Source organism: Pan troglodytes, chromosome 4 (assembly GCF_028858775.2).
Source record: "Pan troglodytes isolate AG18354 chromosome 4, NHGRI_mPanTro3-v2.0_pri, whole genome shotgun sequence".
Lineage (NCBI taxonomy): Eukaryota > Metazoa > Chordata > Mammalia > Primates > Hominidae > Pan > Pan troglodytes.
In genome coordinates this window covers 172,567,290-172,579,151 of record NC_072402.2, presented here as the reverse complement: position 1 = coordinate 172,579,151, position 11,862 = coordinate 172,567,290, and the positions used below count along the sequence as shown (strand labels likewise).

General features: G+C 43.9%; 1 pseudogene; it reads right to left on the bottom strand.

Moving 5' to 3' along the window:
* Positions 1-4,773: 4,773 nt before the first annotated feature.
* On the bottom strand, positions 4,774-5,644 carry LOC100611325 (MKI67 FHA domain-interacting nucleolar phosphoprotein-like; annotated as a pseudogene).
* Positions 5,645-11,862: the final 6,218 nt, after the last annotated feature.

Sequence of the window (11,862 nt, the reverse complement as noted above, 5' to 3'; positions counted from 1 at the left end):
AGGGCTTCCTGCAGACAAGGTAACTTTCAGAATCACATGGAGGAGATCAGAGCCTGGAAGGAAACTTGAGAATTTTTTATTTCAACCTTGTTCATTCTATACAGAGAGAAAACCGAAATTCAGAGAGTTCTGATTTCTCAAGGCACACTACTAGTCAATAAACACACAGAGCCAGAAGCTAGATCTAACTCAGTGTGCTTTTAAAGCTTTAAAAATTCCTCTCTGCTAGTAAAGCTTACAACCTGACAATAACATAATATATACACACAAATACAGTTATTTCCAAAATAGATTTGGAGGGGGGCAGACCCTGTATTTTCACAATTTATGATTTTTTTTTTTTTTGAGACAGAGTCTCGCTCTGTCGCCCAGGCTGGAGTGCAGTGCCTCGATCTCGGCTCACTGCAAGCTCTGCCTCCCGGGTTCACGCCATTCTCCTGCCTCAGCCTCCCAAGTAGCTGGGACTACAGGCACCCGCCACCACGCCCAGCTATTTTTCTTGTATTTTTTAGTAGAGACAGGGTTTCACCATGTTAGCCAGGATGGTCTCCATCTCCTGACCTCGTGATCCACCCGCCTCGGCCTCCCAAAGTGCTGGGATTACAGGCGTGAGCCACCACACCTGGCATCTGTGATTTATTTTTAAGAACTGAAAAAATATGTCTCCAGTATTCATAACAGGATGTCATTAACCAATCCCCGTAGTGGGTTGGACGTCTAGGTGGTTTCCAACTACTTGCTTTTATAATTATCCATTATAATGGTGAAAAATTGGAAGCAACCTAAATGTCCAACAATACAGACATTATTTCTCTATAAAGTGACTATCAAATACCGATACAAAAGACATTAAAGATCCAGAAGTGTTGCTAATTGAGCAAAAATACTTTAAATACCATTTCAGGTCAGATGCAGTGGCTCACATCTGTAATCCCAGCACTTTGAGAGGCTGAGGCGGGCAGATCACTTGAGGCCAGGAGTTTGAGACCAGCCTGGCCAACATAACGAAACCACATATCTACTAAAAATATAAAAATTAGCTGTGCATGGTGGTACATGACTGTAATCCCGGCTATTAGGGTGGCTGATGCATGAGAATTGCTTGAACCCAGGAGGCAGAGGTTGCAGTGAGCCAAGATCATGCCACTGCACTCCAGCCTGGGCAACAGAGTGTGACCCTGTCTCCAAAAAAAAAAAAAAAAAAAAGTTGAAGACCATTTTGTCCAGTATAAACTCTTTCAAAATATATACTCAAGCAGAGAAGTTTAGAAATGTCATCAATTATAATTTCAGGAAAGAATTCTAAGATGACTTTTTCTGGTTATCTACATTTTTTTTTCCTTTTTATTTTTTTGGAAGAGAGTCTTGCTCTGTCACCCAGGCTGGGGTGCAGTGATACGATCAGGGCTCACCGCAGCCTCGACCTCCCAGACTCAAGCGATCCTTGTACCTCGTTCTCCTGAGTAGCTGGGACTACACGTGCATGCCACCAGGCCTGGCTAATTTTTGTATTCTTGTATTTTTTGTAGAGATGGGGTTTTGCCATGTTGCCCAAGCTGGTCTCAAGCGATCCACCCACCTTGGCCTCCCAGAGTGCTGGGATTACAAGTGTGAGCCATGTGTGCCAGGCCTATGTTTTCTTTTCTATAATGACCATGACCATGGATTTCATGTACCAACATTTTTCTAACAATAATATTTACAAAGCGTACTATGAAAAATGTTCAGAGAAAAAGAAGAATAGAAAATTGTAAAAATCATATATCACTAGTTTTTTTGTTTGTTTTAAGGCAAGGAAGAAACAAAGTAGATTGTTCAGGAAAATAGTTACTTCCACTTTGTATTTCTCTGGGGAACTCATTAGGAACTCTAAAAAGTTCCAGGAGTAGAATCACGGGGTCAAAGTACCCTGGCTTTAACTTCTGGTTCAGAGAATCCTAACTACTGACATTGTCACCAGCAAGGTCTTTGACTACATGAGCAACTCTCACCTTAAAGCATTTCTCATCTGACATTAGCTGCTCGGCTTTCTTCTGACACGTTGACTCCAGGAGGCTCCTTGAGTTCTGTGTGTTTGGCTGGCCTCCGGTGGCCCCATTATTATTTTCTGCCACGTAAAGGACAGTCACCTGCACACAGATCTCATCACTCATGATATGCTGCAGCTGGAATCAAAGGCAAGCTGTTAGTGAACACAGAAAACATTTCTCCATTATACGGTCAACGTTCCTTTGACTGATCCAGTCATTCAACTCAAAAAAGGTTTTGGTTTTTTTTGGCTGGCAATTTTAGAAAATTAATCACACAAACCACGGTATCATTGTCTTGGAGAATAATCAAGCCAAGATTTTCAACCATATCAGTGGTCCATTGTACAACTTAACAAGGCCGAGCGCGGTGGCTCATGTCTGTAATCCCAGCACTTTGGGAGGCCAAGGTGGGTGGATCACGAGGTCAGGAGATCGAGACCATCCTGGCTAACATGGTGAAACCCCGTCTCTACTAAAAATACAAAAATTAGCCAGATGTTACGGCTGGTGCCTGTAGTCCCAGTTACTCGGGAGGCTGAGACAGGAGACTGGCATGAACCCGGGAGGCAGAGCTTGCAGTGAGCCGAGTTCACGCCACTGCACTCCAGCCTGGGCGACAGAGCGAGATTCTGTCTCAAAAAAAAAAAAAAAAAAAAAAAGAACTCAGGTTAATGTACCGTTTATTTAAAATTCTAAGGATCTTTAAATAATATTTTTATTGCATTTTAAAATCATTTACAATTTGCTTTCACACATATTCTCTCTCTTTTGATCCTCACAACTGCCCTGGGAAGCAGGTTGGGGAGAGAGTTGGGGCCTGTTAGAAGACAAATTTACACAATGCATAAGAGAACTCACTGTGAGCTGGGGTGAGGAAGGGAGCTTGGAGAATCATGAATGCATGATTGTCTATATTCCCAGCCCAACTACAAAGCCTGAAACTCATTAGGTACTTAAGAAATAGCTGCTGAATTATTGCCTAGGGGTGCTCAGCTGAAGAAGCAGGGTTGGGACTAACAGTCAAGCTCCTGACTCCTAGCCCAATACTTTTCCAAACACACTACCTATTTTTCCGTATCTGATAAAAAGTATAGTGCTTAAGTTGTACATAATGTTAATGCACTGTCAATACAGGCCAATCATGACTGACTATAAGTAACTTTTGTGACAGTTTTAGGAAACTAATGACTAGAAAGTTGAACCTTTCAGAGTTCCCATTCTCATGTCTATTTCTATTTTGAAATAAAATTCCTTCCAAATGAAACTTTATGCATGAAAATGACAGAGAAGTGAAAAATAGATACAAGAAGAAAGCAAAACGTTAATTTAAATAACAATTTGTCCATTTTATTTTAAAATTGTCATAACCACCAAGCCATTCTATTTTTAGGAAGCTACATTCTTTTTGACACGTTAGGAACTATGATAACTATTTATTCTTAACTTTAAGTCCTAAATGACCAGTATGTGTATTAGTAGATAACTAGACACAGAGCAAGGTCAGAAGGGTGACTGAGTGTGGCAGAAAGGGCAGTATCTCCAGCAACTGCAGATGGATAAGTGACAATGAGTCCAGATAATGGATTCTGATACAACCATTAAAATAATGCTTATGACTACTTGATAACATAGGGAAAAGCTTAAGATACAGTGTTTTAGACAGAAAAAAGGCAAGGTGGAAAAAAAATATGGGAAGCATGACTTCAATCATGCATACAGATGCTTCCACTTTAAACTTTTTTTTTTTTTTTTTTTTTTGAGACAGAGTCTTGCTCTGTCACCCAGGCCGGAGTGCAGTGGCATTGTGATCTCAGCTCACTGCAGCCTCGACTTCGTGGGCTCAAGCAATCCTCTCACCTCAGCCTCCTAAGTAGCTGGGACTACAGGCATGTGCCGCCACGCCCAGCTAATTTTTTGTATTTTTAGTAGAAATGGGGTTTTGCCATGTTGCCCAGTCTGGTCTCAAACTCCTGAGCTCAAGTGATGCGCCTGCCTCAGCCTCCCAAAGTTCTGGGATTACAGGCGTGAGCCAACGCCTCTACTTTATACTTTCTTGTTGAAGTAGACTGTATTACTGATTCTCCACCCACACTCTCTTTTTGGATATCCGGCCCCTCCTCAAGTCTTTGGAAAGGGCAGTACTACAAATCGAGGGACATCTAGGGAACTCCCACCCCCACTGCTAGGCAGATCAGATTCTCTATCCTGCTAATTGGAAATGATACAGAGTGTTCGATAGATTTTTTGCAGAGGATCATACGTATGGAAAGATGCAGTAACACTGGGACCAGGGGTACTGCCAGGGCAAGCCAAAGCCTCAGAGGCTGGAGAAGCCTGGACCATCTGCAGAGCAAAGCACAAGCATGGAGCAGAAGTCCAGAGTGAAGGCACACAGGAGAGAAAAATAACCTCCCAGCCCAGTCCTCCCATGCTGTGGTCATATTTTGAGTTCTGTACTTAGATGTCTGTGAGATTGCCTATTGTATTCTTAATACAAATCCCTCTCAAGCCAGCCTAGGATAGGTTAAGATAAATGTAACGACTTGACTTGGCTGGAGTGCCGTGGTGCGATCACGGCTCACTGCTTCCTCAACTTCCTGGGCTCAGGTGATCCTCCCATTTCAGCCTCCCGAGTAGCTGGGACTACAGGCATGAGCCACCATGCCCAGCTAATTTTTTTGTATTTTTTCTTATCAAAATATTATATTTTTCAGAAGAAATCTTATATATAATACATTGAAAATCACTGATTGCTTTTCCTTCGTCTTTTTTTCTGTGAATGTATAGGTGTTTGAGTCTCTTGTATTTCTTCTTTTACACAGGATATGGGCTGTTTGAAAACTATTTCATTTTCCTCGTCATCATCATTCATTTCAGGCACTCAGATTTTCATCTCCCCAAAAATGTTGATATACAAACTGGTGTGGGGCCCTGGGTATCCACAGTCTTTTCAGGAGTGTCAGGAGTGCCTAAAACCTTTTTCTTCTTACGTAAAACCTGGCCTTTTGTAGACGTCCGATAATTTGATTTTGAAGTACTTTCCATTTTCTGTAAAATCAAAGAAGGAAAATCATAATTCTATTTTAAGCTAATTTCTTCTGGAGTAATCTTTCTTTCTTTTTAAATGGCCCCTCCATCCGCAGCTTTTGCGAAATGCCGATTCTGATTATACCGTTTCACTGATGGATATGATGGCTGTTTAAATGGAATATTACAGTCTTCAAAGATTTCTTTCTGTACTTTTTCAGGTGGCATAAAATGACACTCCAAGAGTCTTTCCCCAAACAGGTAGTTGTTCATTGTTTCAGCAACTATCTCGGCAACAGACTCAGACTCAAACTCCACAAATGCATACATAGCCTTTGCTATTTCCAGTCCTTTTATTTCGGGATAGTCTGAACCTTGTAACAGTGCCACCTTGGGAGAAATAGGAAAGGGTCCGGGTTTCGTTAAGTAGGTTAGGTAGGTGGCGCACACAGACTACTCCAGAAGTAAGTTGTGTTTTCCCACAGAGTTGTGCGCTTGCGAACCTGCGCCCCCTCCTTCTGAAACCCGGGAGCTTCCGGCGGGTTCAGCGACAGGATTGGCCCAGCCGGGCCGGAAAAGGCCGCCATGCCAAAAGCGGCGACACCAAGTCCACGCTGCGCTCCCGGAAACGCCCCCTTTTTTGTATTTTTAATACAAACAAGGTTTCACCATGTTGCCCAGGCTGGTCTAGATAACTCCTGGACTCAAGCGATCTGCCTGCTCTGGACTTCCAAAGTGCTGGGATTATAGGTGTGAGCCACCGCACCCAGCTTTGACTTTGAAATATGTTGTACATCCAGTCAGCAGTAAACTCTGGGGAACACCAAAGATGAGGAGAAAGAGAGAAGAGCTACCTCCAATTAAAGGAGTTAAGAAGAGATGCTTGAACTTATTTATTTTTTTTAGGACAGTCTTGCTCCGTCTCCCAGGCTGGAGTGCAGCGGCGCCATCTCGGCTCACTGCAAGCTCCGCCTCCCGGCTTCACGCCATTCTCCTGCCTCAGCCTCCCGAGTAGCCAGGATTACAGGCACCCGCCACCACGCCCGGCTGGCTAATTTTTTGTATTTTTAGTAGAGACGGGGTTTCAATGTGTGTTGGCCAGGATGGTCTCCATCTCCTGACCTCGTGATCCGCCCGCCTCAGCCTCCCAAAATGCTAGGATTACAGGCCTGAGCCACCACGCCCGGCCTCAACTTGTGTTTTAAAAAGTCACTGCAGGCTGGGCACAGTGGCTCATGCCTGTAGTCACAGCACTTTGGGAGGCCGAAGTGGGTGAACCTCTTGAGCCTAGAAGTTTGAGACCAGCCTGGGCAACATGGCAAAACCCCATTTGTACAAAAGATACGATAAATTAGCCGGGCGCAATGGCACCTGTGGTCCCAGTTACTCGGGAGGCTGAGGTGGGAGGTCGAGGCTGCAGTGAGCTGAGATCCACCACTCCACTCCAGCCTAGGCGACAGAGTGAGACTTTGTCTTTAAAAAGAAAGAAAAAAAAAATCACTGTTTTGGGGTTTTCTGGATGAAACCTCTGTTTCCATTAAAAAAAAAAAAAAGAGGGGAGACAGTATGTATTATTGATTCAAAATCATAACCAGATGCTCAGAGTAAGTAATTGTATCCATTGTTTCAAAAACTAACCTCAGGATTATTAAAAGTTAGTTTTATTGGATTTTTTTAAGCTGTGCTGATTCACTCAGGTCTGTCACTTCCAAGCCCACGTGTTACTACATTGTAACCCTATTGGGAAGGAAAACTGCAACTAAGATTATGATCCATCCTGAGAGGAAAAGTTTCACACATATACACCACACATACCCCCACCGCAGTATGATGGCACAGTGACCCAACCTTAGGCAAAAGGGTACCACTGCTAGCAAACGCATTTTTTTCTTTATTTCTTCTAATTTGTTTTCCTTTATTTCTCTAAAAGCAGCAAATGTATTTAACATTTTATTGAGATTCTCAGCCGCTGCCATTTGGTTTGTATAGAAAATTGTTTACAAAGTAACTTTTTTCCATTTTCGATATTTTAATGAGAATTATGTTCTTCAGTTTTAAAGCCCTGTCCGCTTCCAAAGAAAGATTAATTGCTAACTACCAGGTAATGATTATTTAGGAAAATAACAAAAGCAAAAACAGCTTTTAAACACTTGTGAAACAGGGGTAAGGGTCCAAAGTCAAGACCTTCTGGGCCCAGTGGAGGTGCTGGGCTGCCTCGGGACACGATCAGCACTTCCCCATCCACAACATCCTCAACAGCTGGGAGCCCTGCGCGGACCCCGGGAGGCTTCCTGTTCCACAAGCTCCGCTCTCTTTTTCCTCTCTACCCTTGCTATTGGGCCTCCCCTCCAAATCTGCCTAACAAAGGCAGCAGGATCTTTAATACTGTTCAGCTTTGTCAATGGAGACAGGATACTCCAGAAAGTTGAGAGGTTCCCTGGTCCAGCCTGGGGGAGGAAAAAATATGCAATGTAGCATGGATGGTTTCACTTTCTTGTCCACTCAGACACATGCTCATACTTATTAAATAATGTATCAGATGCTTCAAAAGTCCAGACGTGTAGTTGTACAAAAGTTGCTTGTAAAAAAGAAGTTGCAAAATGATAAAAAAATTTCTGCAGCATTTCAGGCTCCTGATGACAAAGCTAGTTCTGATAAGTAGTTATTTTGACAAGCACAGCAGCTTCCGCTGTAAGTCCTGTGTTCAGAGGGTTTCATTTAGGCCACAGGAAGTTGGAATCCAGGTTTAAAAGACTCTCTGCTGACAAAATGTGGTATATACATCAATGGGCTTCTACTCAGTAATGAAAGGAACAAACTACCAACACATTTTATATATCATGGACCAACCTCAAAAACATTAGCTAAGTAAAAAAGCCAGACACGAGACCACATGTTGTATAATTCCATTGATTTCAAATGTCCAAGAAAGGCAAATTTATAGAGACAGAAATGGGCTGATTTACCTCAAGAGGCAGGGATTCAAGCTCTCTAGACTACATGTGATATATACATGAGAAAAAAAAAAGGAAAAGAAAAGAAATTTAAATATAAATAAATGAAAATAATACTTCTCCCAGATTATAAAGAAAATCACATTCTTTTTATAATTGGAAGATAAAATATACAGAAAAATCTTTAATTTTGACACTCAAAACATTCTGGTTTGTTGTTTTTTATACTTTTTTATGCATATAAACATTTTTAAAAGTAGAATCACAATTCATAGTCTTTTGTCACTTATGATGTTTTGGGCATATTTCTATGGTGGTAAATATATCCTTGGCATCATCATGATAATAGCTGGATGTATATTAAGTTAATCATCGCCACCCCAGAGGTAAATTTTCTTATATGTACATTTTAATTCACTCAAGCAAGCATTTTTGGACTGAATTCATAGCAGTAGAATTTCTGGTGGAAAATAACATAAAACAATTTTAGGGTTTTTAATAGACATTTTCAAATTATCCTGCAGGAAAATTGGTTCAGTTTATACTCCCACCAACAAGGACAGAGCTCCAGTTTCCCCCTTCCATTTGTCCTCCTTGCTGGTCTTTAAGCAGAAAATCTCACTGTTTTCATTACATTTCTTTGGTTTCTAGTACTTTTGAACCTTTTTAATATGCTTATTGGCCATTTTTCTTCTTGTGGGAAGTGCCTGTTTCTCTATTGCCTATTTTCTGACCAAGCTCTAAAGTTACATTTCACTTAATTTTTATCCTGCTGATTGAAAGCATTTTAACTTAGTGATTTTAATGTAAACTGGAGCAGGGCAGACTGTAATTATCTAGATCTTGCTCTGTCACCCAGGCTGGAGTGCAGTGGCATGATCATAGCTACCACTGCCTGGAACTCCTGAGCTCAAGCGATTTTCCTACCTCAGCCTCCCAAGTAGCTAGGACTACAGTGTGTGCCACCATCCCAACTAATTTTTAAATTTTTTTGTAGAGATGTGAATTCGCTATGCTGCCTAGGCTGGTCTTGAACTCCTGACTTCAAGTAATCCTCCCACCTTTACTTGCCAAAGTGCTGGGATTATAGGCGTGAACTACTGCTCCCAGCTGAGAGCTCACTTTTGTTTGCTAGTGGTGTTCTTAGTATCTTTTCATATTTGAGGTTTTGGTGGTAGTGCTGAAGTATTATACTCACCATCCAAGGTTTACAGGACTTTTGTTTTACTATGGAACAGATGGAACTGTTTAGTTCTGCATCTTTGCAAATATACAAAATGTGCTTACCAGGACTCTGCTTTATATCCATTGAAAGCAAGAAGTAATACAGTAAAACTTTGCCTGGCTAGAGGCTTTGAAAGAATGGACTATTCTGGGCCGGGCGCGGTGGCTCACGCCTGTAATCCCAGCACTTTGGGAGGCCGAGGCGGGCGGATCACGAGGTCAGGAGATCGAGACCATCCTGGCTAACACGGTGAAACCCCGTCTCTACTAAAAATACAAAAAATTAGCCAGGCGTGGTAGCGGGAGCCTGTAGTCCCAGCTACTCGGGAGGCTGAGGCAGGAGAATGGCGTGAACCCGGGAGGCGGAGCTTGCAGTGAGCCGAGATCGCGCCACTGCACTCCAGCCTGGGCGATAGAGCGAGACTCCGTCTCAAAAAAAAAAAAAAAAAAGAAAGAATGGACTATTCTGATTTAATTCTATTAACTTGGAAGTATGAAGGTGAAAAAAATTAAAAACTTAAATTTCCTGTTGAATGCAATTTGAAAATATAGCCATTGATTCTACTTTTATTCTCCAGTAAGTCTGGACATTCTGATATACCTGGTGTTTTATTATAGAACTCCTAGTGTGCCTGAAGATCATTTTCTACAACTTTAGGTGTAAGAGGATGTAAATGGTATTGTATGAGATCAGGCTGGATGAGAACTGATACTTGTAAATACACTTTTTAGACTAAATCTCTGATTGTCACTTGTTTTCTTATTTAACTCATAAAAATAAAACACATTGGGTTGAGGGTGGGAGTAGGAAGGAGACTTATGTCTTTCAATTGCATGTCATTATTTCATATCAAGACAGAACATACAGTATCCCTGGCTTAGGACCAACAGAAGGAAACACATTTTGCTATCTGCTGTATGCCAGAGGTCCTTGGACACCTGGAAGGATTACTGCAGTACAGATTGCTAAGCCCTACCCCGGAATTTCTGATTCATGAGGTCCAGGGTGGGGCCTGAGAATTTGCACTTATAAAAAATTCTCAGGTACTGCTGATGCTGCTAGTCCAGAGACTACATCTTTGAGTACCACTCTTGTCTACTAACTGTAAATTGTAGAACTCTAGAAAATAGCTTAGTTTGGTCTGGGATAAGAAGCACACAGGTTATGGAGCAAATCATGAACGATTCAACACTTGATCCCAGGCTACTTTGGAATTCAGGTAACAAGCAATACAAACAGAAGGGGCACAAGTTTTCAGCAACGGTCACCCCTGGATGTGTCAGCTTACCACTACAACAGACTAAGTCACAGATGAAGGAGGCTGGCTTTGGGACTGGGGGAGCCACTGTCAAGTCACAGGACACCTGCCCAGGCAGGCTTGGAAAGGGAGGAGGGATCTGTTTAGATGTCAAGGGGTGCCTGGGGCTCTCAGGACAGGATGGACTTGCCTGACCCAATCGGCTGGCAGTTGGAGAGAAAGCAGAGAGAAAACAGGAGTGAGAAAAGCAAGCAGAGAGCTGGTGAGGCAAGCGCAGAGCAAGGGCGTGCTGTGCCTGCTGCAGCAGCTGTGGGAGGGCCAGCGGGTACAGGGTGCAGGTGCGGGTGTGGCAAGGTTCCTGGAAAAGAGGGGCTGGAAGGGAAAGGGGAGGAAGGTGGAGGGAGGAACCGGAGCCTCACAGGTAGTGTTTGGGGGCTGTGGCCGCCCTCCCCACCCCACACACCCTGGCGTCTCCCACGGCACCCAGGCAGTGCACCCATAGTTCAGACCAATGCTCAGCCCCCTCAGGCTTCCCTCTTCTCTGGTCACCCTGTCTTCCAACCCACTGGCCCAGGGCCACCTCTCGCCTTGGGGAGCCCCATGCAACAGCCACCAGGCCTGATAGAGAAGGAACACTGCTTGAATCAGGATGGTGAAGCCAAAAGGGATGGATGGCTGGAGTGAGCGCCAGAGGCCCCTCGGGGGGCTCTGAAAGCCCAGGACCCTCTGAAGGGATCCTGGGGGAGGCAGAGAGGGCAGGCAGCCAGATGCCACTGGCCATAGACTTATAAGTCTAAGAGGGGAGCCTCAGCTGGTTGGGGGGCTGCAGGTTGCACAGGGCAGGCCGGGCCCTTCCTGCTGGGAAAAGCAGAAGAGGGAGAGTCCATGGCAGAGGAGGCAGGCAGGCTCGCTAGGCGGAGCTCATCTGGGCCAGCAGGCACTGTGGTCCCCTTGGCTGAATAGCATAGGCAACCCCTGGGAGCAACAGGCCAAGGTGCATGAGCCTGCTGGCTGGCGGTAGTGTTTTAGCGGGGGTAGGAACCCCGCCTTGAGTCACATACTTCACACACTAGTACTGTCAGGCTACTGTCAATGTTCACTTAGGGCCCAAGGGCTCTTAAGTCACTTGTGGTGAAAGCTTCCAGGCCTGGGACTCAACTTCAGGGCACTTGGCTCCCCTCTGACCCAGGGCAGGTCCAGCAATGCTGTCTAAGAGCCAAAGCCTAGAATCAGTGACCACAAGAGCCCATTTGGTGCTGTACCCCATTGTGGCCAAGAGGTACCTAAGCTGCAAGACAAAGTCCCTTTTACCTTTCCCTCTGCTTTTCTCAAGCAGAAGAAGTCTCTCACCACAGCCACCATAGCTGG